Consider the following 27,617-nt stretch of genomic DNA (forward strand, 5'->3'; position numbering starts at 1 on the left):
CCCTTTCGCTCACGGAGAGAATTTCTTCCGACAGACGTGACCCCAGAAGGCTGCCGAGAGAGAATTCTAACTGGGGCAGGAGGGGTTGTTTGGTGGGAATGGATTTTTACGCTTTTTTTTTTCTCAGATAAATAGAAGTAAATGATTTTCTAAAGGTCAGTCTCCGTGAAAGCGTTTGGGCTGTTTGGTTTTTTTTTTTTTTGGTTTTTTTTTTTTAATTTTTGTGTTTTTCCAGTTGGGGAGGCCAGAGGAGCCTAAGCAGAGTTGAACGGGGTAGGCAGGGGCACCGTAAAATGTGGTGTGGAGAGACGGAGAGCCCCCGTCGTGAACGTCCTCTCAGTCTAGCTGTGAGCTGTGACCTGTGTCCTGGGGGAGAAGGGGACAGGGCCTGGCAGCGCGGGGCAGGAGGGCACCGAATCGAGCAAGTTGGCGATAATTCTTTTTCTTTTTTTCATTCTTCGTTGTGAATTGCTACCAAACACTTCTGAATTTTAAATGGCTACTGAGAAGGTCCATAAACCGTTCTCATCCCATTTAGTCACTTTTATTACATTCCTCTGTGCCTCCCCCAATCGCTGCGGCGGCTCCCAGTTTCCATGTGGCCGCAGTTCCGAAAGACTGAAGGTAGAAAACTCTGGAACGGGGACTGGCGACCGGAGCAGAATCCCGGGGGCTTTAAAATTTAACCTGAGTTCGATCGAATGCGACTACAGAAGAGAGAGCCCTGCGTCCGCCGTCCACTTGCCTCCGACCAGACTTTCGAATGCCTTTCTTTTGATTTTTACGTGAGTTCCGACCAAATTTTTAAGTAGACTGAGTTTTGCAGAAGCTCATTTGTAAGCAGTTCCAGAAATGTGGGCATTTGATTTCCTCCGAGTCCAACTGTTTTAAAGTGTTTCTCAGGTTTGTTCTTAAAAGCAAAGTTTTCTTTTTAAAATTCACATCTCCAGTGAGGCGATTTCTAATGCAGACGAGTTAACAAATCCTTTGGCTAAGTTCGAATCCAGCCTGTGAACAGCCCGAGGAGACGGAGCCCTGGCGTGAACCTAATTCCTGTTGTGTGTGTGTCTTTATATTTGCAAGGACCGGGACGTCCGTGTGAATTTCCCTGGACGATAGCTAAGCCCCAGGGACCTGCTTTTCCCGCAGCTCCGCAGCAGCGGGGAGAGGGCGCGCTGGCCCCGGCCCGGCTGGGACCGAGGAGCGGCGGGACCGACGCTCACCGACTCCGCAACGTGCGGGCTCTCGGGGCTGGGGCAGTTTACCCTCTAGATTCCCAATCTCTTTTTAATATGGGCTGAAACAAAAAGGAGGGGAAAAGGTAACTGCTCCTGTGCAGGATCACAAATTGTTTTTTTGTTTTTTTTAAACTGGTTTTCCAACCAAAGGAGAGAATGGATAGTTAAATGTTTTTTCTTGTCAGTTAACTTAAAAATAAACAAAACTGGTTAACCCCTGGAGTTATTCAGACCGAAAGCCAGATAGTCTGATCCAGTTTGCAGTTTTCCCAACACATCTGGCTTTGGCCCTGGGGACAACACCCTGAGGGAGAGGCACATCTTCGAAGCCCCCTCTCCCGGCCCCCTAGCTCGGGCGCTCTGAGCTTCCTCTAAAGCGCCCCAGCTGGTCCCGGAAGGCGGGGAGAATAGGGGTGCGGAAGAAGAAGTGCACCCCAAACTAGGGGGAAACCCAAGGCCCCCATAGTGCTCCAGGTAGACAGACAGGCTCTCAGAGGGTGTTCTGTTTTCCTTATGGGTTTTCTTTTTCCTTTGTTTTTTTTCCTTTTCTTTTTCTCCTGTCTGTCTCTTTTGGGATTTGCTAATCTAGAACGAAATCGTTTCTCTCCGGACTATTTAGACCCAAAGAGTGGTCCCTCCGGAGCGAGCTGTCCCTCCCCGAGCCGCCCTCCTCACCCTCCGACAGGAACTGGCTCCGGGGCGCGGCCTGTCCCCAGGGCTGATTTATTTGGGTCGCACCACTTCACTATTCGCGATTTGAATCCAGCCCGGAACACACCAGCCAAGCGGGCAGGGGGCGGGGGTTTTGCTGCCAAACGGGAAAGGATATTTGGGGACCCAGGAGTGCCCTGCTTTCGACGGAGCCGCGACACCCCGGCTAGGGCCCGCCTGCACCCCGGCAAACATCAGCTCGTGAGGTTGTCATTTCACAAAGTTCCTGGCTGCTCCAGCAACGTTTCAGAAAGAAAAAAATACAATTTCTGATTTAAAACATAGTTTTCACTTGAGTTTTTTAAAAACCAGATTTATGGGGCCTTCTCTCTCATACTATATTTCTTCCTGTCCCGGGGACGCTTTTGCCAAAGGACACGGGGTCACCTCGGCGCCCCGCATCCCCGCCCGCGTCCGGGGTCGGGGCGGCGTGGCCCCCCCTCCCCCCCCCCCACCCCAATCCGACGCAGACCATCGCTCAGAGTCTTGACGGTGCGCTTTTTGTTGTTTTGTTTTTTAACTCTCGAAAACTCACAAATACTCCTTAGAAACATCAGGTGGTGGCGGCGGAAGCGCGAAAACGGCGCAGCCCGGAGGTCGCCCCAGCCCCCCGCGCCAGCTCCCCGCCCCTCCCCCGCCGCCGGTCCTTTGGGGCAGCGCCGACGCCGGCCCGCCGGGCGCGCGGGATGGAGGCCGGGCCCGCCGCCCCGCAGCCCCCCGGCCCCGCGCCGTCGGCGGCCGCCCGCGCACGAGGGGTCCCCGCGGCGGCATTCCTCCCCGCGCGCTGTTTACGTGACTTAATGCGCTTCACGGGCTGCGGGTGAGTCGGGGCCGCGATAAGGCGGCGGCCGGGGGAGGGTCGCTGTGCAAGCCGCGCGCTGGGCGCCTCCTGGCCCTCCCCGCGTCCATTAACCTTTCTACTTTCTTCTCCCCTCTCTCCTTTAAAGCTCGTTATCTGGGCCACCCAATGACCGACGAAAGATCTTCCCTCCCTGCTTCTCACAAGGCCGCTTTAAACCAAATAAATTTAGCTGTTAAGGGCCAAGATGTCTGACAAAAGATCGAAAGGTGTCTTTCCGTGGTCGCTTAAAGAAGCGAAGGAGAAACTTGTGGCTGCGGAATCCCGATAAAGACATTCCTCCCCGGCGCCGGCCGCCTCCCCGCGGCCTGGCTGCGCCCTGACCCCCGAGACGGCCACTTCCGCGGCCCCCACCTCGGAGGGCCCGGCGGGACCTGGGGCCGCGGCACCGGGGAAGTGGCAGTCGCCAGGCTGCCCGGCCTGGGAGCGCCAGGCCCGGGGTGCGGGGAGCCGGGCAGCTCCAGGCCGGAGCTGGGCGCCCGATGCAGCCCCCCTGCACTGCTCAGAAAAACGAAACAGTGGGGCCTAAATCACCATCCCATTTGGATTATTTTCTGCGACGACTAGTACGACAAAGCCGACCCACCGCTCCCGCCCCGCCCCCGCTCCCCGCGGTCTTGCCGAGGGGCCGTGCTGCTCCACGTCCTGGTCAGCGGGAGCGGCCCTTCTTGGGAACCCCAGTTCGAACGCGGCCGCTGGAACTGAGGCCAATGCGGAGGGTGTGGACTCGCAGGCTAACGGCGTGCAGGTGGGAGGCAGAGTCCAATCATTCAGTCATCCTCAGGTTGGGCCTGGTTATGAAGTGTGGTATTTATTATCATTATTAATTACTACTGGCATGACTACATAGAGCCCGGGGCTGCCGGCTGGGCCGAGGCCCTGCCCCGGGCGTGATCCCTTCCCTTTCCCCAAAGGTGAGGCAGGGAGTATCCAGTTTCCTGATCCAGAACTGGAAAGTGGGCTTGGGCAGTAAGATGCCGTGTTTTGGAGTTTCCCCTACGGAGTGGGTCGTCCTCCCGTGAAGTAGGTAGAGCACTGCCCCAACCTCAGGTCTGAGGAAGCCTTCTCCACCACTTTGAATAAGGCAGGAGAGGCAGCTGGGGGCGGTAGGTGAAGCCCCCTTGGCTTCCCTGCGGCGGCGCTTCTTCCCACCTCTTCTGCCCGCCCCATCTGTACTTTGGTGAAGTTGGAGACAGGGCTCTGGATTCCAGAAGTCAATCTAGCATCTTCAGCTTCTGTCAGCCGCCTCATGCTGGGCTCTGGCAGTTAAAGACGCCTCTCTTTTCTCATCTCCCCCTCCAAATAAGGTGAACTCCGAAACCCGTCCACCTTATCTCATGCTTCCTCTTCACCCAGCCTCTGGGATGGGTCAGAGGGAAGGGGATCAATTCTGCTCCCAAGCAGGTGAAAGAGAGGCAGAAAGTTCCAACCTCCTAGACAGGCAGGACCTGTGCTTTCCCTGGATTTTGCTGGTGTCACTAGGTGTGCAGGCAATGCCAATTCTAGGGTCAGGGTCCAGATGCCACTGCCCCAGAGCTGTCAGCTCAGAGTCCTTTCTGGCTGGTTTAGTTTGGTTTTGTTTTGCAGGGGGTGGAGTGCTAAGGGGCAGCAGAAAGAGGAGGTGATAACCTTGGAGATTGGCTAAGCAAGTAACACTCCTTCCTGAGTCAGTTAAACAAAAAAGTGTCCAAGAAATAAAAAATTACTGCATTTGCCACCCAGAAATATGACTTCTCCATTCAGCTATGTTGCAAATATGCAGAGAATTAGGACCAAAGGGTTGTCTACCCATGTGCAGCCCTCCAGGCTCCTGCACTTGCCCAACAGCACTGCGCATGCACGGCACAAAGAAGAACTGGAGAGTTAGCCCCTAGTTTTGAAGTGTTTACAGTCTAGAAGGCTGGCACTTCTGTAAAGCCGGTTAGGCAAAGTATCACAGACAACCTCCAAGATGGAGAGAGGTGCCTGAGCCTTTTTCCTTCTCTTAGTAAAGCACCCAGGCTCAGATTGCCCCTAGGCTTCACAGTAAGTTTGAAAAGAAGGGAGTCGCTCTAGCTCACACACTGCGGGGATTTCCAGGAGCCCAGACTCTGGGCCAGCCTGCCTGGGTTTAAATCCTGACCCCACCACTTACGAGCTGTGTGACCAGGACAAGTTGCCTAACCTCTCTGTGCCTGTTTCCTCCTCTGTAAAATGGGGATGAAAAAAAGTACCTTCCTTATAGGGTTATTGAGAAGATTAAAAAGTAAGTAAAGCACTTTGTAAGTAAAGTACTAATAGTACCTGGCACGTAGTAAGCACTATTTAAGTGTGAACTGTTATTATCAATATCTATATTGTAGTAGATTCACATATACCACACCAAATTGTAATTTCTTGTGTGACTCAACTGTCCCCTGGAGCTAAATTAATTCCCAGGGAAGAACTTCTTTGAGCACCCATTCAACTTTAATAAGACTGCATTCACCAGAGGCCCCATGCTTTTTCTACGTACCAGCCCTAAGGACTTTATTTATTGCATTATGGTAGGAAAGGGGGGGAGGAAGGAGTCGAGACAGAAAGGTCCTTTACTTGCTTTTGGTTCCTTTGAAGAGGAAACATTCCTTGTTGTTCCCCTTGCAAATGCGGACAGCAGACCAACATCTTCTACAGAACCAAGATAGTAATCTGGAGCTTATCCTCTGCTCCAGGAGAGTCCCAGCCCTCAGCAGCACCCCTCTCTGGGAGCTTCCTTCTGGCGGTAGATAGGAGCGAATTAACAGATGGGGCCACGAAGGAGGGCAACCTTGAGGACTGGCATTTGACATAAAGGGGAAAAAAGAACTAGTTAAATTGATCTGGTCATCTAAGTACTTTTCTGGTGCTTTTTATCGTTCAGTTTGGTTCCACTCTATATACAGAAGACTTATTTCACTTTAATCACATTTTGTTAGGGAATAAAAAAGTAAAGATCTCCGAGAAGCTATGGAACACACTGTTTCGTTCCCGGTTTTATTGAGAATGGAACACACTATTGATAGAGGAAAATCTAGGCCAGTTCAGACATTTTTCAACTGATTTCCTTTTTTTTTTTCTTATAGCACCCCATCTTCTAAAACAAGATCTAAACTTCAATCATAAAAACTTCAAAAAAGAAGTCAGTGGGACATAACAAAGAGTACTGTTCTCTGGATAAAATGACAGGGAAAGAGATTTGTTTTTCAAAGGCAGAGTCTGGAGGGACCTTGAAAGCTTCTCGATGCAGGTTTGCAGCCGGGTTTGTGCCCAGAGCCTGTTTCTCTCTCATCTCGGACAATCTTGATCTTCTCCACATTTGATTTACTGAGTGCTGTCATTTCTCTGCTCTTTACTTTCACAATCACACATTCAGACCTGATAAAGTTCAAGACCCTGAATACTTGCCGCTTTCCCAAATTTACAGTCCACCTGCCCCCCAGCCTGGCACGCAGTCCCGAGGCTGATTGAATCTGCATGGACAGAAGCCCTGGGGAATCAGCAGAGAGCCCGGGGGAGGGGGGGGGGGCGCCAAGAGGGTTGAGTCCATGGGGAATGTTAGTCCCCATGTCAGCTGTGTTAGCCAAAGCGAACCTTAGGAGCTTCCTCCTAGAAAACATCCTCTCATTTTAGTTCTACCATCCAGTTGTAACCTCCCTGCAGGCAGGTACAGGAACTGTAATTTGCAAAATTTAGAATTGGTGAGAACTGGATGCAAAATCATGGTCAGCTTGCGTGAGTGCCTGATTTTCCTGGATCTGTTAAATAGCCTTGTGGTCCAGGACAAGCCACATAACCTCTCAGTGCCTCAGTTGCTCCATCCGTAAAATGGTAGAAATATTACTTTCTACATGCATTAATCACCAACTAATGACTTGTGTCCTCCTCCCCTCATGGAGCTCTGTCAGGGCTCCAGGAAGACCTCTAGCGTGTGTGTGAGCTGGCTCATTGGATTCTGTCGAGTTAAGTACGTACCTGCGAGTTAATCTAAATACTATACCAATATGCTAAACGACAGGAATGATTCATCTCTAGAGACTAAACGGTTAACTTAGGCTCAAGTTTCAAGCCACTGAAATGTCTTCTGAAGGAAGATGCTGTCTGAATAAACTATTCCTTGCCTGTAAATATATAATAAGCCAACTAAATCACAGAACACTGACAAAAAGCAATTACTGATGACGAATGCCCTTATTTCCAATATGGTTGCTATACGGGGACTTCATAGTTACTAAATAGGTAATTATTTTACATGATTTAATGTTTTCATTTATCTGGCACTGTCAGAATTTCCTGAGTAAGGTAAACATTTTAGGTAGCAGCGGTTTAAGTAGGTCTTTTTTTTTTTTCTTTAAATCATTGTTCCAAGTCCATGAACTAAAAACGGTGTGATTTTTTTTTCCATTTAAAATTCATATTCTAAAGAAGGCTAAATTGTCATAATATCTAAGGGAAAAATTGTATTCACCACCAGGGAACGAAGCAAAGTTATTGCCTACCTTCTTTGAAAGGCATTTTTCTTTAACCTATCCTGTCAGGAGACACCCAGTAGAATATATTACGATGTTGCTTTTTCCTGACCATAATAATACACCTCTACAGAGGTGAGTAAAAATAGAAACTTGACTTAATGGATATCAAATAACTTTTTCTGGCTACTCCTGAGCCAGATTACTGCTGTTTATAATACCACAAATTAAAGGCATGCAATTATCCAACCAAAACAGTGTGGATATTTCACCATTTTTAAAGACTGACTACCACATAGCCATTGCCCAGCAGACTCTAGCCAAAAACCACAGTGTGGATCCACAAATAAAGCTGTCAACCTTTGCATTTCAAAGGCATCTTTCTTAGAGAGCTCAGCATGCTCTGGGCAGAAGTGAAACAGGCTTGGTGAATAGCAAGGAGCCTGCCCACTGGATGAGCTCATGGGCCAGCGGTGGAATCTGTCTGCGTCTCAGCACTGTGGCTAGGTTAGTTAAGCCCTGGCTTTGGAGGTTGAGAGGATAGAAGTCTTGATTCAAATCCCAACTCTGCAGCTCGCTCACTCTCTGGCTGTGTGCCCTTATGCAAGTTCCTTAATATCTCTACTTCTGGGGCCGGCCCCTTGGCCGAGTGGTTCAGTTTGCATGCTCCACTTGGCGGCCCAGTGTTCGCTGGTTCGGATCCCGGGTGTGGACCTACACACGGCTCATGAGGCCGTGCCATGGCAGCGTCCCACATAGAGGAACTACAGTGGCTCACAACTAGGACATACAACTATGTGCTGGGACTTTGGGGAGAAAAAAAAAAGAGGAAGATTGGCAACAGATGTTAGCTCAGGGCCAATCTTCAAAAATAAAATTAGTATCTCTACTTCTCATTTTCCCCATCTGTAAAAATGGGTGGTAATAACAGTAGCCACCTCAAAGAATTGTTATGAAGACTAAATGAGTTCATATTTATAAAATGCTTAGAAGAGTGCCTGGTTCAACATGCAGGCTCTTGGCACTGTTTGATAAATAAGTAAAAACACAAACTTCTATTTCAGGCCACCTCTTAAGGGGAAGGGAGATGAAGAGGAAGGGAGGAGGTAACAGGGGCTCAGAAAAGTTGGGTAGGAAGATGATCAAAGGCATAAAGAACAGATATGGAAAAAGCCTTTGAGAATGCCAGACATATCTTATTGGGGATTATTTAAGATCATAAACTCACCCTTTCTGTATTTGGCACCTTCTTGTGTGCTCTCTTCACAATGACAAATGTGCCAATAATTTGATCTGTGAATGTTTCTCCATCACACAGTGGGCCTCTTCTTTCTCCACCCACCCCACCACACTCCCATCATGGCTGCCCCCTCTATGCTCAGGCAGCACTGTGGTCATTGTGACAGGGGGTGGATCACAGGGGCCTCGTCTTTCCTGCATCCCTGTGCTCCTTAGTCTGTGAGCCTTGAGGGGCACGGATCATGTCTCATTCATCTTTGTATCCCCATTGACACAGCCAGTGTCTAGCACATGGCACTCATGTTGTTGAATAAACTGTGGAGTGTGATAAGATTGAATGCTTTAAGATACAATATTCCAAGCCCGAAGCATGAATTCCAACATCATCAATATCATACCATTCTACGCCAAAGACAATGTTCTCTATAGATGACTTTTGAAAATTCAGGTCTTTTTCTTCTATATCCTCCTAAATAGAATCCTCAACAAGAAGGTTTGAACGTCAACTTTTGGGGGAATTCTACATTGAATAGAACTGATTATCAAATGATGTCTTTATAAGTTATTTTTGGTCCAATAACCCTAGTACAAACAAATGCTGACCACAGCCTGTAGCAGTTGGCTGATCCCAGGCGCTGTACAACTGGCTCCCAGAGGAGCTGTTGTGACTACTGTTGCAGCCGGGCATTGTGCCTTTGCTTCCCACACGTTGTCTCAGTTTTTATGGACTTTGTATTTCACTACATTCTGCCACCTCCAACCTCAGAATACTCTTCACATTTTTCCTCCTAATTCAGCCACTTAAGATTACTATATTGTCTGTATTCAGAATTCTGTATTACCCAATAATTTATTAAGTCCATTAGAAAGAGCACTTTAAAAGAAGAATTAACAGCTAATAGTACAAATCAGCAAGAATTAATTAACCATCAATGGTATCTCCAGCACCATGAACACAAAGCAGAGGGGTGACTTCCATTTTCCGTGTTGGAGGTACACTCCTCTTCTGTTTCCAGCATTTTGATATCAAGGAACAGATTTTATTTTTCCTTCTTCTCCCCAAAGCCCCCAGTACATAGTTGTATATTTTAGTTGTGGGTCCTTCTAGTTGTGACATGTGGGACGCCGCCTCAGCATGGCTTGATGATGGGTGCTAGGTCCATGCCCAGGATCCGAACCGGGGAAACCCTGGGCCGCAAAGCAGAGCACACGACCTTAACCACTCGGCCATGGGGCCAGCCGCAAGGAACAGATTTTAGTATGGAGAGCAATTGTCCTTTGCCCTTATGTTTAAGAGAGGAACAGATTTATGACTGGCACCTACCGAAAAAAGGATAAGGTCACACCAAAAAAGGGAAAAGAGGACAAGAAAACAAGGGTCACCTCTGAAGGGCTCATTCACATACAATGTCAAGTTCCTTTCGTTTTTACTGAACTCAGTTTAAGAATACTATCGTTCATGTTTTCCATTGTGTTGTTCCAGGTAATCCAGATTTCTTTTCATTGCGAGGGATGTGTGAGAATTGATGCCCTATTTGAAGAAAACCAGCCACTGTCCACACCGAGGGTCCTCCCTCCCTGGAAGCCCCCAAATACATAGGAAACAGGGTAAGACATGCTAAGGAAATTCAGTTCAAACACTTGCACACAACACTACAAAGGTGGAGATCTCACAAGAATACCGTGGATAAAGTTTCTACCCTACGGAATTGTCACTGTAAATATCCTACCTAAATAGATGCACCCCAAAGAGATTCACAGCACAGACCCAGCTGCACGTCGGTTCAACTGTCCTTCTATTCTGTAACGTTAAGAACAAAGGTCAGTGTCATACTTTCTCTTATCTGCTTCATCTCTCACACTGATACAGACTGTGGGCTGAAGAAAGAAGCAAAAGAATTGTCTCTCACTTCCTCCCTCCACGTACCAAACCCGGGGCTCACTGAAGCGCATTATTTCTGGACATAACCCTAAGTCAGTCATTCAGGGAGAGAAGCCGCATCTGAACAGCCGTTCTCTTGCCTACAGAACAACTTCCAGGCCATAGCAGAGGGGTTCAACTTCTTTGTAGGTGACCATATAATGAGGAACAACAGGGCGGTGAATAGGAATGATGTGGGAGGAAGATTTATTCCAATCTGCACCACTGTGAGACTCATGGAGGAGAATGAGATCTATTGACTTCTTTTGAATCAAGATATGGAGGGAAAGCCCAAGGCAATGCTATGAAATAGGTGAAAAGGCCTTTGGTCCCTTGCTCCTATAGCCGGTGCTGTGTAACCAACAGGGACTCTGATCAGTCTGTTCCACACACAATCCTTCCCTTCTTCCCTCTCCGGGCAACTGATCCGCAGACAGGTGGCCACCAGGCTGCTCTGAGCCAGTGTGTTCCGGGAGTTAATGGGCTAATAACCAGCTCGTCAGGGTGACATACTGTGTTTCAGTGGAGGCTTTGTGTAGTACGGTTTCTTAAAGGAGTGAGAGGTGGAATTTCGGACTCCTTGGCAGACCTGTGGGAGAGATTTGGGGGGTGGAGGGGAGGGTCTTAGTAATATTTCATTCCTGCCAGGTAGGCCACCACCTACCACACCTATAGGTAAGGGGGGTTCACCTAATCTTGGTGCCAAGCATGGAACTTTTCATTTCAAGGCACTCTCTGCACTTGCTTGATCACTTGTTTTTCAATCTGCAACTTAAAAGTTGAATGAAAAGTATTATGAACCATTGCATTTTCATGTTGAAACCATCTAAAGATGGCAAATATCTCTACTCTTAGAAAAAGTCCCTACTTTGACTAACCCATGGGTGGAGAAGGAGAAAATTACTATTTGCTTTTGCTTAGAAATGTGAGCCTGTTTGGATCTCTCAGGTTTCCATAAAACTGACAAATCAGAAAATGAGTTAGCTGTAGGAGATAAGGTATTCTGTGTATAAATATTTAGGGGCGCGATGTGAGCACTATGCTAGAATTTCAAAAATGGTTAAAATCATGATGGCAAATTCTCAACTGCTGTGAAAACAAACAAGATACAGCTTGCTGAATGGGAAATGAACAATCTTTAAATGCTGTGTTATTCGAGAATGCTGCCCTAGTGCATTGTACTTACTTAAAATGAGCCAGTAACAAAGAATCACAGAATGTTAAAGCCAGAAGCTGCCTTAAACTTCATCTAATATTACACCCTCATGAGAAACCTGAGACCCAGAGGGTCCCCAAAAGTTGATTTGTAAGTTGCTTATTTGGAACTTGGAGCATTTTCTCATAGAAATAATGTGGTAAATGATGGTTAGAGCCCAAAAAACCTCGCCCCCCCGCCACCTTATTACACAGTACTGTATGCTTGGACACTATTGTTTTCTGTCTTCACTGCAAGTGTACACCATTAATCTACATTCCTGGTTAATAGGAGCAGTTGACATAACATCACGTCAGAAGGAAGACACAGCCCCTAGAAATGGGCCATCTGATGCCTAGACACAAAACACCTCCAACTCTCTGTAAAGGTTAGAATATTTTTGGTTCCAAGACACCAAAACTCTTCTCTAAGTAGATTGAACAATGAGGACGTTCATGTGTTTGTGTAAATGGAAGTTAGAGTGGGGCGAGCTGCAGAGTTGGGTTAACCCAGGAACTCCGGCTCCGTTTCTCTGCCACTCCCTTCTACGTGCTTTACCCATTTGTTGATTTCATCTTTAGGTCACTTCTCTCAGGTGGCAAAAGGACTGTGGTGGTTCTTGTACATCCTGTAATGGCATCCAGAAGAAGAGAGAGAAAACCGTGGCCACAGGATTCCAATCAGGAATCCTGAGAATCACCTTGATTGGATCCCATAAGTCATATGCCCACCCCTGAACCAATAACCTTAGCTTGAGAGTGGAATGGGCTGAGTCAGTTAAGCCAACCAAGCATTAGGGGTGAGATCATCTCCCCTCAAAGTAAGGGTGATGATGTAAACTAAAAGGAAAATGTGGGTCCACTGAGATGTGTGAAGGGGAGAAAATGGATAGAAACCAACAATATCCACTAAACCATCTTTCCCCGTTGACCCCAGCCCCAGCCCCTGAGGGAAGGTATTATGTGGCATGGTGGAGCTAAGGAAGCTGGATTAGCAGGGGCAGGCACACAAGTGTAGATCAGAAGGAGGAAGTGGAAATGTTCTACTTCTGTTCACTCCATCTTAGAGCACACGCTACCTCCATCCTCTAGAAGCCCCAGACCATGTATTCCCACTCTGTGTCTCAAGTCCTAACTACTGAGACCTTCACTCCAGCTTAGAACTTTTGGATCTGCGACCACTACTAGAAAGGAAAATATCAAAAGAAAAATATACCTTTTCTTGCATCATTTAGAAGTGCCTACATGTCTTCCGTTTCCTTTCCATCCCACTTCCTTGTCGAAGGGAAACTTAAAGGCCCTAGAAATATGACTCATTCTTTGTCCCCTGACAAAATCGCTTTGGTACCCACTGATTTCCCAGCATGCTTTGGGATGAAACTATGGTGGCTTTGAATCCACTTTTGATGATCTGCCTTTAGTCACTCGCATTGAGAACTGCAAGGTTAACCGTGAGGCTATCTAAACAAATGTACAAAGAAAGTGGCATTAACACTGCTTTCACAATTACCCTCACATTAATAAAAGTACATTTACCCAACTCTCTTCAGAGTATCCTCTTTTTGACTAATAGTGATTCCAGTGTTCATTCATGAGCCATCAAGCTGGAAAATGTAATAAATAGACTCGTGATTGGAAAATAAGCTGGAATTGGCTTCATGACAATCAATGAAAACACAAAAATAAAATAAAGAAAGGGTCAGTTACTCAGGCTTCTCAGCAAAATTGTCCCACATAAAGATTGATTTCAATCTCACTCCCACGGTACTCCGAAAATCCCGTTTTCTAAAATGGTGGTTTCCCGCTAAAAGACTGGCTCATAGCCCAGGCCTCTATCTCTAGAGCTTTCCACAGAGTTCCAAGTAATGCAGACTTTGCTTGACTGGAAGCCTGGAAATAACAGTCCTATTAAGGGTTAAATTTTAAATAGTTAAGGTATACTATTGCGATAATAATAACACTTTAGGTGTTCGTAGTGGCTCACGGTCATGTGAAATGCTGACGTAATAAATCGCTGCACGTGTTGTCTGCAGGATTTGAAGGATGTCTGCTGTGGGTGCCGAGCAGGCTTCCAGTCTGACACCCGGCCCACACTCGCTGAGGGGGATACACAGTGGCAGGAAAAGACAAGCACTAGAATGGGATTTTCTTTGTGATAATGGCAAATAACTTTTTTAAGCTTGATTTTCCTTATGTATTATTTGTAAAAATGAAGTTTTTGTTTCAGAGTGAAGCAAATATATTCCTGAGTAGAAGTGAATGTTAATTTTTTTTTAAAGTACTCTATCCTTTTGGCTGATTCCTCTCCCAAATATTTTCTCCTCTTAACTAGCATGATTTTATCTTTTATAAAGACAAAATAGGTTTTAATGTTGGGCCATGAATAAAGTGACAGCAATCAGCCTAATTATATTAGTTGTTTTGTGTTGCTTATCGCTCAGTTTAGGGTATCATTGCTCCTTCTCTTTGTCTTACAAGCTTTTTTTGAAGGACGAATGCTCTCTCCCCAATTTGGGTTGACGTTTCCAGGCATGTTTTCGGAATTTTCCATTCCCCTGTGGTTTACCCGACCCTTCTCGGGGCCCAGTGTTAAGTATGGAGGAAAAGGTTAGTTCACTCCCATCACACTGGAGGCTGTTTCAGGGGAGACGAGTTGTTTCAAAACCCTCATTTCTCAACTGCCAGCACTTAAAATATATGGGGCACTAGCAAGTGGACTTAAATGGATATAATCGTTTTGGAAAGTAACTTGTTAATCGGCTTTAATAGTCAGAGTTTACTGTGTAACATTCCCACATTATCTCCAAAGGTGGCATGTTGTAAAGAATTTATATGCCCCACAATAAGGAAATGGTTAAATACAGCACATCCACACAATGGGTCATTCTATTGCCATTAGAAACATGTTTTTGAAGAATACTTAATAAATGAGAAAATGCTCATGTTTATGGCATAATTTTGTCTAGGGCTTGTAAGATAGGGAGAATTTTATTTTCTCTTTTGTGTGTGTGTGCATTTCTCTATTTTACAATTTTCTATAGTGAGCGTCTACTGTTTTTTGAAATAAAAAAAAATTCCAGGAATTCAGGAAGGCGCAGGCTGGACCCTCGCCCTGGGTGTGAAGTCTGGCTGTCAGTGGGCCAGGGGATCCGTCAGCAAATATTTATCCACTGCTTACTTTGTGCCAGGCACAGGGACCAACAGTGGAGACACAAATGACTTAAAAATAAAACAAAGCAACACCAGCCCGGAGGGTCGCCTGGGCCGAGGCCCTCGGAGTTCACAGTGAGTCTTAATTGTGTGAACAAATGGGGCTACTTGCTGTCCCCATTGTTTGACTCAAATTACTGGTGCCCTAAGGAAAAGAGGCCAGTTTAACAACAGACATATTAGTAACTTTTTAAAATCCAAGATACCAATCACCAGAAAGTCCACTTAATCGAAAATTTCTTTCTTTCACGTGCTATTTTTAGGAGAAACAGACAAATGACAAAATAAGATAGAAGATGAATTTTTTAAAAAATCAGCTCATCTTCTACCTCCTTTTTAATAGGATTACGCAATGAGAGTTAATATTCATTCTAATGTGAGGTACTGTCCAATTTTAAAGAAGCAAATACTGTTTCTTTGTCTTTGCATTTGGATTCTTTGAAGGGCGGTGATCCAGATACATATAGTAATGTCAGTCAAGCAGCACCTCTTAACTATTCTGGATAAATGGAAGAGTCTGCGTTTAGAATTTAAACTCGTCATCAGGAATTCACCTTGAGATAAAAATAATTTTTTTAATTTATGTCGCAAGAAGTTTCTATTTAAATAACTATTATTGTTGTTGTCTGCAAGTAATACATTGGATTATAATGGATGAAAATGTACATAATAATTAGCCAAAAGAAAGATTGTCCTATTGATAACATTTCGTTCAAAAGCAACGTCTTTTCTTGAAGACATATCATGTTATCCATACACGAATAGAAGTCGTATAATTTTTAGAGCAGTCCCAGATAGTAAGTGAGAAGCTTCAGGCACTGGAAACGAGTCCCATTTGTGCCACTATCTGATCTGGCACAGTGTATCTATATCGCTCAATTTCATTTTTCTCATCTGTAGAATGGAAGTGGCAGTTGCTGCTTCTTTATTACTTTACAGACATGACTTAAGGATAAATAATATATTAAAAGGTGCCTCTGATTCCTTGGCAGAATGAGGCATAATTAATGAGGAAGACTCAGAAAATTAGGAGTCAATACAGATAAGCGAAGATGCTCAGCCGTCTCCCTTCCTCTGTCTAGGCAGCTCCACCTGTGTCGGTCTCCATGTGTTCTGATAACAGGAACAACACAGAATGAGTGGTGGATAAATATTCTCTTCTTTTGCTTTAATGGAAGTATGATCTAGGGCTGTAAGGTTAAGGAAATCTGTAAAGCCTGTCCAAGGTAAATTATAACTAATAACCATAGAAAGGATAATGAAAATAGAAAATTACCATCTGGAAAATACCACAGTAATAATTGGTTCAGGGAAGAATCATCAACAAACGCTAAAATTAGTCACTGAAAGTATGATGAGAAATGAGATTTTATGTAGTCTCAAAGTAGGTTTCTACAATACTTACTAAGGAAAAAATAATGACTTTACAGTGGAGAAACCTGACAGATGCCTCCTTGACCAGGTGATTAAAGTTGACATTCCTTGCAATGGGACAGATTGACATCATGTGCCTCCCCATATAGACGCTCTGAGAAGGACCCAACATCACGATGGGGTTACGAAAAATTCATGAGGAAATAAAAGACAACCCAAATTGGCGGTCATTCTATAAAATAATTGGCCAGTAGTTTTCAAAAATATCAAGATTGTGAAAGACAAAGAAAGATGGAGAAAGTGTTCTAGATTAGAGGAAACTGAGGAGACATAGACAGCTAATGCAACCTGTGATCCCTCTGTGGATCTGGGACCAGGAAAAGGACACAGTGGAACAATTGGTGAAACCCCAATCAGGTCTGTAGATTTGATAAGAGTATTGTATCAAAGGTAATTTTCCGATTTTGATCATTGTGATGTAGTTAGGTAAAATGTTAAATTTGGGGGAATCTGGGTGAAAGGTATATGGGAATTTTTTGGTACTAATTTTGCATTTTTTCTTTTTTTTGGTACATCTGAAAAAAGAACTGTCCAAGATAGGTAACTAGGTAGAAATATCTTAAAGTCATTTTTGTGAAAGTGATACTCAGAGGAAATAAACAGAAATCTGACTTAAAAGGTGCCCCTCTTAAGAGGAATTAGAGATGGAGAAGATAATTTGAGAAGTGGTTTTCGTTTCCCTTTGCCAAACAGAATCATAGAATCTCAGTGCTGGAAAGAACCTTAAAGAGAATATTGATAAGAAAGAAACCAGCCACAACCTTAACATCCAACAACAGGGGAATCAATCAATCATCATGCTTCATGCACTCCATGGATTTCCGCAACCCTTGAATGTTATCCTTGTGAGAAATCGTGTAGCACAATGGGGACATGCTTGTACTATAATTTTATTCCTTTAAAAATAAGGATGCAAATTATATGCACACTTTCTAAATCCCACTACTTAACATATACATACATGAAGAAAGACAAAGCAAATGCACGGTGAATGTAGTTAAGATGGTGGGATTGTAGGGAGATTTTTTTTCTTTTCCTTTTTCCTATAATATTTTAGATTTCAAATGTTTTTATAAAGAAACGGTGAAAGTTCTAATTGTGAGCCAAAATTTATCCTCCTGTGTGATAAATTCTAAAGCTTCTTTCACACAACGGCCTTGCCTACACTCCCTCAGCCATAGATAGTGGGGACTTCCACACACGTGCCACGCTGAGCCAGCCACTGGGCCCCTCCCCATGGAAGCAACCAGCCTTCCTAGGCTCTCGCTGCCCTGCGTTTGGTGTAAGATCTTTTATGTTTGGGAGATGAATCCTGGGAAAACCCCTGAGTACAGCTGTAACTTCACTGACTTTGCCCAAAATTCACAAGGCATTGTCTCAGTTCCCCTTTTTCATTTTCATTCCTCCCCTGGGGCTGAAGTCTCACCCCCCGGCTTGTCTGTTATTCTAACATAGTGCCTGGTCCTTGCCAGTGTCCCCTCCTCTTCTGGGAGCTGAACTCTGTTTCCTGTGTGTTGGTCTGCTCAGGCTGCTGTAACAAAGCACAGACTGGGTGGCTCAAGCAACAGGAATGTACTGTCTCGCAGTTCTGGAGGCCCGAAGTCCAAGATCAAGATATCTGCTGGGTTGGTTCCTCCTGAGGGCTGTGTGGGAAGGATCTGTTCCGGGGCTCTCTCCTTGGCATGCAGATGTCCATCTTCTCTTTATGTCTCTTCACATTGTCTTCCCTCTTTGTGTGTCTCTGTGTCTAAATTTGTGTCTTCTTTTTTTTTTATTTATGTATTTTTTGGAGGAAGATTAGCCCCCAGCTAACATCTGCCACCCATCCTCAGCTTTTTGCTGAGGAAGACTGGCCCTGAGCTAACATCCATGCCCATCTTCCTCTACTTTATACGTGGGATGCTGCCACAGCATGGCTTGACAAGCAATGAGTAGGTCCACACCCAGGATCCGGGCCGGGGCCGGGAACCCCGGGCTGTTCAAGCAGAACGCATGAACTTAACCGCTATGCCACCAGGCCCGCCCCCTAAAATTGCATCTTCTTAAAGGGACACTAGTCATTGATTAGAACCCAGCCTAATCCAATAGGCCATCATTTTAATTTGGTTACACCTGCAAAGACCTTATTTCCAAATAAGGTCACATTCTTAGGGACTGGGGGTTAAGACTTCCACATACGAATTTAAGGAGGGAGGACACAATTCGACCCCTAACACCACATCCGCAGGTACTGATGGAGTATGGCTCTCCATGACGTTAGACCACCGGCCTCTGATAGAGCCACAGACCTCTGGTCTGATACTTTCTAGAGACTCCCACTGTTGAATGTTCTGTCAGACCCCTTTGAACAGACTCATACTCCCTGGCTACAGGGGTTATTAACCTGGCTGGAGGGCGTCCCCATGAGTGATGGTCAAGTATCTGCCCATTGTAAAGAATCTGTTTGCCTTATCACATGAATTTCAACATTACGTTTGTCAATGAAAAAAAGGAAGTACCATTTGATTCTCTATAGTCTCAGCTGTTGTGCATTTTTAAATAGTTACAAAAAACATTGTAATCTTTTTGTCACCACTTATACAAAGAAATGTTTTTCTTGATGGCGATTATTGAGGATTTGAAGAGATCCTTTTTAAAAACTCTTGCTGAGGAAATACGTGTAGCTATTTCAAGCGTAAAAGTGAATGTAAAAATTTTATATTCATGAAATAGTCAGATTTCCCATTAAAAATTTTGAAAGAATTTTATTTGGATGTTTTATACAAATTTGATAATTAATATTTTTCCCTATTACCCTCTGACCAAATAGTACGTAATAATTGTTTTAATGTTCTGATCCTGGGGGCTGGCCCCGTGGCCGAGTGGTTAAGTTCTCGTGCTCTGCTGCAGGCTGCCCAGTGTTTCGGCAGTTCAAATCCTGGGCGCGGACATGGTGCCTCTCATCAAGCCACGCTGAGGCAGCATCCCACATGCCACAACTAGAAGGACCCACAACTAAGAATATACAACTATGTACCAGGGGGGCTTTGGGGAGAAAAAGGAAAAAATAAAATCTTAATAAATAAATAATGTTCTGATCCTCTCTTTCTAAATAATCATCTTTATGCTCTTCAACGGGCTCCTCCACAACACACGCCGATCTCCTTCCCACCTCACAGGGGTGCTTTTCTCCAGTGGGGCGTAGATTAGATTTCATCCCTGTGTGTCACCCTTGAGTCCAATCTACATGATTTCAATGAGATCATCATGTTTACACCTGGTATTATAATCCCAAATTGACTTTGCTTGTTCCTCTGCCCTGTGTGTTTGTCCACAGGCATCCAAGGCCCTAAGCATTGTTTCTGGTCTGCTTCCCAGCTGCTTTCTCCTGTGAATCACCAGGCGCCCCCTGCTCCCTTATTCTTTCTATGTTATGCCTATTATTCTTCAGAGTAACTGGATTCACAGAGGTATTTGGGGGCTTTCCTCCCTTCCTTTACTTATTCTCTTTTCAATCTCCATGGGTAAGTTATTATTTATCCAGTAAACTCCTGGGTTAACTATTATTTCCCAATTTTGTGAGATGCCCTCCATCCCAAACCAAATGTCCCTCATTTTCATAGCATAACTACCCCAAATCAAGACCCATAAATCTTAATTTACTAAAACAAAACCATCTTCAAGGCCTGCCACTCATGTCTCAGACCTTCTCCCTTTCAAACTTACAGATGTCAGTAGTAAGATACAAAGGAAATAACCAACTGGGCTCCCAAGTCCTAAACTCTGTAGTCTCTTGGAAATGCTTCCTTTCTTTTCTGGTGAAGTCATTCACTCCCACAGGAGGCAGAGTGATCATTTTTCAAAGTTCCAGGTATTATCTTCAAGCAACCAGTCTTTCACACTCCCTTCAGCCGCCCCATGGCCCTGTTAATTCTTCCTCCATAAATGCTTCTTGGATCTGCCTCATTTCCATCTCTACTGCGTTGCCTTAACTGAAGCCCTCATTATATGGATCCTGTTTGAAACATTGCAATGGTCTCTTTTACAGTTTAGTCTCCACACTGCCATCAGAATTATTACCTGATGCTTCTCAAAAACTGTCAATAGCTCTCGTTACTACACAATGAAATTCATCGTCTTTGACAATATGGCCCCAATCCTCTTTTCTAGCTTCATCCTACACTTTGTGCCCATAATCTTGTGCAAAGTAAGCAACCTGCAATTCCCTGAATGTATCATTAGTTCCGTGCTTTGGGGCCTGTCCCCATTCTCTAGTTACATAACTATTATCCCATCTTTCAAAGCTCATTCACAGAACCTTCTGTGACTCTCTTCCTTCCCCACACCTTGCCAAAGTTAATCTCTCCTTCCTCTAGTTCCTCTTGAGTTCCCCCACTATATTTCTGTCACCTGGGAGATAAAGATTGTATCATAACATTTTCTCCATTTTCCCAAGCCCTTGACTCAGAGCCTGGCATGTAATAAGGGCTTGAATTATTAAATTTCCAAGAATTTGCGAGCTAGTTGATCTTACATTGGTTGCTTGAAAGTAGCCATGGTGGAAGTATTTGCATCGTGGAAATCAACAACACTACAATAGGAACGTTTTATTTTTAAGAAGCAATAGCTGCTTCCTAAACATTTACCAGCCCACCACTGATTGCACAAGTAATATATGAATACAGTGAAATCAACTGTTCTCTTTACTAACCCCCATACTCAACCCCAGGCTCCTCCCCAGAACTAAACAGTTTGGTGTGTATCTTCCAGACCCCTTTTCACACATTTTCTGTGTTATAATATTTGCTGATTTTAAGCCTGCTAGCTCATTGTCTCTTATCCATGAAGCCTTCTCAGACTGCTCCTGCCATCACTATTGTGACTTTCTTCTGACCTCCTTCAGCACCCACCACATCATTTCTAACTTTGGTATGCCTTATGTTAGTAAGATTCTAAGTTACTTGGAGAAAGGTATCATTTATACTTTAAATGTCTGTATTTTCTACTGGACAGGCCCTCATTAAGATGAATAAGCTCCAGGGATCTAATGTTCAGCATGGTAACTATAGTTAATATTGTATTATGTACTTAAAAGTTGCTGAGAGAGTAGATCTTAAATGTTCTCACCACGCAAACAAACGTGGTAGGTATGTGAGGTGATGGTGTTAACCAACTTTTATTGTGGTAATCATTTTGCAATATGTATGTGTATCAAATCATCATGTTGTACCACTTAAACTTACACAATATGTCAATTATATCTCAATAAAGCTGGACAAAATAAAATAAAGTAAAAAAAAACCATATGCACAAAAATGTCAATTATTTAATTCTTGATACAAAGCCTGCTAGGAATCATCCAGTGCTGTCTAACTATACCGTTAGTTATGAAAGTATGCAAACAATAATAAGTATGTTTGGGGCTTTTTTTTCTTTATTTTTTATATAAAGGGCAACTTCAATTTTCTCAGGTACCGCAGTGCCCAAGTCAGGAAATGAGAACAATGCTTTGTTCTTATCTGCCAGCCTGTCTTTAGTTAGGTAAGGCCTCCATCTCTTGCTGCTCCGCTCTGCTGCCTGGAGACGCATGGTGCAGGAGAGAAGATTCGTGCTCTCAAAGCAGACATTCTAATGCTAAGTAGCCTTTCCCTGTGGGTATGGAGCTGCCATCTGACTAGTAAATCTACTCTGCTGTGCCCAGCAAGACCCGGTGCTACAGCTTGAGGGCCACAGTGAGACCCCAAGCTTGGGTGGCGGACCTAAATTTCAGATACAGAGAAGAGGTCGTGTGCAATGCAGCTGAGTTTCTCTATGACCCCCAGAAGCAGGAAGAGTGGGGATTCTCCCAGCACCCCTTGCTCCACTCCCTGCCACAGCCCCTCCTAAAGTGAGAGCACGTCGCCATCCTACATGAAGGACACCAAGAAAAAGGCTGCAGTATATTTAAATAAATTAAGCAAGCTAAGCCAGCCCTTTCCACAATAAGATTATAAAATTTAGATATCTGAGGCAAAGTGATAGAGGTCATAGCTTTTAGTCCTTATGAGTTGTTTTCTCAAGTGATAAATGAAAAAGTTAAAGCAAATGTGGACATGCATAGGAAGACTTAGTCTTCTTGACTGCAGTATGAGAAAGGCAGTTAAATCTTCCCCAGAGAAGAGAAACCATAGCCATGGCCACCCTGTACCATCAATCACTTCAGAGCCATCCGGAAAAGCTAGAAGATGATGTTCTCCTTAGAAGGAGAAATGAGTCCTGCATCCTTTTAAAAGTCTTCCTTACATTTCAAGTGTCTTCCTTCACTTCTTTTCAAATAAATAAAAAGGGCTCATTCCCTTTCATTCAAAACTCAGTTGTAACAATTCAGCTTACTTATATTACTAGGGTCATCTCTGATGGATTCCAGGAAATAGGAAGCAAGTTGTTGCTAGAAGACAGGGGCCCCAAGAGCTCACTAAGCCCAGGGGCTCCCAACACGTGCGTTAGCAATACCAGGGCTGACACATCAGCACAGCAATTCTGAAGAACTCAACTGCCTTTGAGGCCAATACACTCCTCAAGCAGGATCCCTGACAGCCACCAGCCCTGGCAAGCATTTTACTTTTCTTTCCCAAAGGAGCATAGGTGACCCCTTTACCAATTTCAGAAAACATTTTTGGCTTAAAGCTGTTAGTGTAGTCGGCTTCAGTATCTTCCAGAGCCAGCCACACATCGTGGATGGATCTTGCCCTGGTCCCTGGGCTTCTCTCTGCTCAGTCATAATCACTCACTTCACCATTGAGTTTCATTTCCCCAAATCTACCGGGCCTTGTCAAACTCCCATGCCCTCATCTGTGCCTCCCCCTTTGCCCAAAATACGCTTACCTGGACCATCACCATTATCAGGACATATTATAGTTTTCTGCTTAATGGTTGTTCTTTCCCAGCAAGCCATGAGCAGTTTGAGCTCAGGAAGCAGGACTCATTCACTTTTGTTTATCCAGAGGCTATCAAAGTGCCTAGCACATAGTGGGTGCTCAATAAATGTCAGCTGAAAGAATGGAGGAGTCCAGGTGAAGGACGTCATGGTGTTCATTGTACTATTCTTTCCACTTTTATGTAGGTTTGAAATTCTTCAAGAAAAAAAGTTGAGGAGACAAGATGAATTAAAGCAAGTCACTAAATCTTTGCGTCACAGTACCTAGGATGTTAAGTGTGATGAATTCAGTCCGTCCCAAAGAGCAGCGGTCCTACCGGGATCCAAAAGTCCTTTGGTGTTTACAGGTGGTTCTGTCTGTGTGTGAGTGCGCGCTGGAGGGGGCAGGAGGAATGGGCAGGAGCTGCTCGGGGAGGACCCGACTCCCGGAGTAAAATATCCCAGCTTCCGTCAGGGAACGGGGTCCCTCTCTAGCCTTGGGTCTGCCCGGGGAAGCTTTGAATGAGGACATTGTAAGAGGAGCGAAAATGTGAGGTGCAGAGCTCCACCCGCTCCGCCCTCTGGGAGCAATAGCGCTATACCCGGCTCACGGGGGCCGGGAAGCCGCCCCGGGAAGCCGCCACCAGGGGTATCAGCACCTCGCCCGGCTCCACCACAGGTTCAGACCCCTCTGGTACCAGGCTACACCTACTAATGTAAGTAATGACCTTCATCTCACCACTCCCAAGGCCTTGATCTGGCCATCCCGCCACCTCGCCCCTGAACCTCCACTGCCGAGACCGGGAGCGCTTGAATTGTTTGTCACTTGAGAAATTGAGAATTCACAGTATGTCCTTGCCCACATTTTAGAAATCTTTAGCCCCAGGACTCGACCTCTTCTTCTCTTAATGTCAAATGGTGACCTTGTCCCCGTGACCTGGGCCCCACCACAGCCCCCCAGGCCCTTCCTAATGTCGGTCCTTCCTCCAAATAGTGGCCTCTCTTTGGTGGCTGTCAGTAGCAGCCACAGAGGAGCCTGTGAGGAATCGGAACACTCACCCTGGGAAGTCTCACCTAACCAAATTATTAGCTATCGTCTATTGAGTTCTAATAGCCTGACATTCTGCTGAGCGCTAATAAGAATCATAGTAGGAAATGTCTATTGAGTACTTACTATGTACAGGGACTGTGGTTAGTGCTACCTTCATTTTCCCATTGAATCCTAACATAGATCCTTCTTGTGAGTGTTATCTCCATTCTACACATGAGGAAACTGAGATGGAGAGAAGCTAACAAGTGGTAGAACCAGAATTTGAAGCTGGTCTCTGTTTCCATAATCTGTGCCCTTCATACACTATGCTAAAGTGCCTTTTCCTAAGTAATTTAATTTGAAGTGGAATGAGTAACTTGAGTTCTAAAATAGTGTTGAAAAGTGGGCAAAATTTAGCCCCCTAAAAGTGTGGCATTTTTGTTCTCTTGAAAAACACCACATTTTATTTGTTTTCTTGAAACAGTAATACTGTCCTAAGAGGTGAGGTCAGCGATGCTGCTCCATAAACCGCCAAATGCTGCAAGCGAGGGTGAGGGCTGGGGAACCCCACAGTTTTGCCCCAAAGGCTCTGGGCCTAAGAGTGCCCAGGAGCTGTAATCGTGGGGCTGAGCACAAGTCATTCACTCCCCTCAGCTCTGACATTGCCTCTGCGGCCTCCGTTAAATCATTTGATTTTTCTATTCCTTAGCTCCAACTGACAAAATGGCCTTGATTACATTCATGTTACATATCTTGCTAGTCATTTGGAGGATTAAAAAGCCGTATAAAAACTATAAAAGTATTTTAAGACTAAAGTAATTGTATAGATTTTTAAATATGTATATAGATACTACTATATAAATCACAGGTTATATTGATGCAAAACTTAAACTCCTGTGTCTTGTGCATAGCCAGTCACCCGGTCAGACAGATGCGCTGATGGTGAGTGTGTGTGGTTCTGGGAATGAGGCGTTTCTTCACCTTACTGGGCTTCCCCGTATTATATAGCTCTTCTAAATTTATTTATATTAATTATAAAGTCAAAAATGAAAAAATAGGGCCAGCCTGGTGGCGCAACGGTTAAGTTCTCACGTTCCGCTTCGGCGGCCCTGGGGTTCGCCGGTTCGGATCCTGGGAGCCGACATGGCACCGCTTGGCACCATGCTGTGGCAGGTGTCCCACATATAAAGTAGAGGAAGATGGGCATCGATGTTAGCTCAGGGCCAGCCTTCCTCAGCAAAAAGAGGAGGATTGACAGTAGTTAGCTCAGGGCTAATCTTCTGCAAAAAAAAATAATAATAATAATATATATTTCTTGAGTACTCACTAAGTGACAAACACTTGCTAGGAATACAAAGATGAATAAGATAAGATTTTTGTCTCAGAATATAGACTAGCAAGGGAGGGAGACACGTAAACTGCCTGTGACTAATTAGGAAAGAATGTAAAGGGCTTTTAAAACAGAGATGCTGAAAGTTACGAATTGATGAGGCTTATGTCATTCGAATCGACACCTTCTCCATCTCCTGAAGGAAGAGGAAGTTGCTATTGCTCAGAATATTTGGGGGGATTCCAATGTGAGATTTGTACTCAGATTTTAAGGTTCCCTTTCTGAGTATTTTCAATGGCTGCAAATATTTATCCTTTAAGGATAAATTCAATTTAAAACATTTTTAAAAGAGCCTGGAACATCTTGTCATATCAGAAAGTGAAAAAGCTATCAAGGAACATTCAGGTCATGTTAAAAGGACATAAAAGCCAGTCTGAAGAGGCCCTAACTGGCCAAAGATGAGACCACTTCTGCATCAAAAGGATAACTGCGTTGGATTGAAACACATTGAGTGTGGTTAGGTCTTTGATGTCATAATGATACTAAAAAACAAGTAAAACTCATTGTTCACCTGTGAAAAATACCAGAGAACCAAATCATTTTGCAAACTGCTAGACAAAGCATTTAATCTGCCCTTCCTACATAAACTGTGGCTTAGGGTAACTAAGCAGCTGAGGGAGAAGAATCTCTGTATTGAGGCATTCCAACTGACAAATGAAGAGGGAGTGATGGAACTCATCACCGTTCTGCAAGCCCTAATGAATTCATTATGCAGGCAATGACCACTGATGGCTACAAACACCGTTGAAAGAGACAGCAATACATCGTGTACCCTCTCAGGGAAGTATACAAGGTGTAGTGACACTATAGGATAACAACTACTCTCTTCAACATTGTGCACAACAATAAATCTAGGGTGTGAAAGGAATTAAATAGAAAACCATAAATTAAGAGACATAAAAGACATATCAACAATCACAATGTATAGATTTAGACTTGACTTTTTTTTAATTATCTTATTTATTTATTTATTTTGAGGAAGATTAGCCCTGAGCTAACATCTGCCGCCAATCTTCCTGTTTTTGCTGAGGAAGACTGGCCCTGAGCTAACATCCGTGCCCATCTTCCTCTACTTTATATGTGGGAGGCCTGCCACAACATGGCTTGACAAGTGGTGCGTAGGTCCACACCAAGGGATCTGAACTGGCAAACCCTGGGGCGCCAAAATGGAACATGCAAACTTAACCACTGGGCCACCGGGCCAGCCCCTGAATTTTTTTAAAAAACACATTTATAAGACAATTGGGAGGGCCGGCCCCGTGGCCCAGTGGTTAAGTTTGCGCACTTTGCTTTGGTGGCCCAGGGGTTCGCCAGTTTGGATCCTGGGCATGGGCATGGCACCGCTCACCAGGCTAGGCTGAGGTGGCATCCCACATGCCACAACTAGAAGGACCCACAACTAAAAATGCACAGCTATGTACCGGGAGGCTTTGTGGAGAAAAAGGAAAAACAAAATGTTTAAAAAAAAAAAGACAATTAGGAAAATGTGAATGCTGACTAGGCATTTAATGAAATTAATTATCTCTTTTAGATGTGATTACGGTATTGTGGTTATTTTTTTATTTTTAGTTTTATTAATTAATTTTTCTCAATTTTATTGAGATATAATTGACATATAACATTGTATTAGTTTAAGGTGTACAGCATAATGATTTGATATATATATATATTGCTAAATGATTACCGTAAGTTTACTTAATATCCATCACCTCACATAGTTACAATTTGCTTTCCCTGTGTATGTTTTTTAAAAAGAATTCTTATCTTTTAGGATGCATACTGGAATATTTACAAATAATTTTTAACTGGAAACAAAAAGATTTTAAATGACTCTTCAAATGTCTGGTCAACATAAGCATTTTTAAAGCTGGGTGACATTATTTGGGTAAAAGTCTTATGTGGCTAGTACATCCATTCTGCAGACAAACACAAAAGACATTTTCACCAAATGCAATATTTTTGGAAAAAGTGTTGATCTTTGCAATGAGATACCATTTTTCACAAATAAAATTAGCAGAGATCAAATAAACATAGACAAATAGCATCAGTGAAAT

General features: G+C 44.3%; 2 long non-coding RNA genes across 2 annotated transcripts; both read left to right on the top strand.

The window, feature by feature from the left end:
- Positions 1-2,630: 2,630 nt before the first annotated feature.
- LOC138925374 (uncharacterized) lies at positions 2,631-2,994 on the top strand. The gene is made up of 2 exons (XR_011441439.1): positions 2,631-2,769; positions 2,897-2,994. It is a non-coding gene; the product is annotated as an uncharacterized lncRNA (long non-coding RNA).
- Positions 2,995-3,206: 212 nt separating this feature from the next.
- On the top strand, positions 3,207-14,032 carry LOC111774707 (uncharacterized). Its single transcript, XR_002809855.2, has 3 exons — positions 3,207-3,556; positions 5,889-6,052; positions 9,994-14,032. It is a non-coding gene; the product is annotated as an uncharacterized lncRNA (long non-coding RNA).
- The last annotated feature ends 13,585 nt before the right edge of the window (positions 14,033-27,617 follow it).

Source organism: Equus caballus, chromosome 8 (assembly GCF_041296265.1).
Source record: "Equus caballus isolate H_3958 breed thoroughbred chromosome 8, TB-T2T, whole genome shotgun sequence".
Lineage (NCBI taxonomy): Eukaryota > Metazoa > Chordata > Mammalia > Perissodactyla > Equidae > Equus > Equus caballus.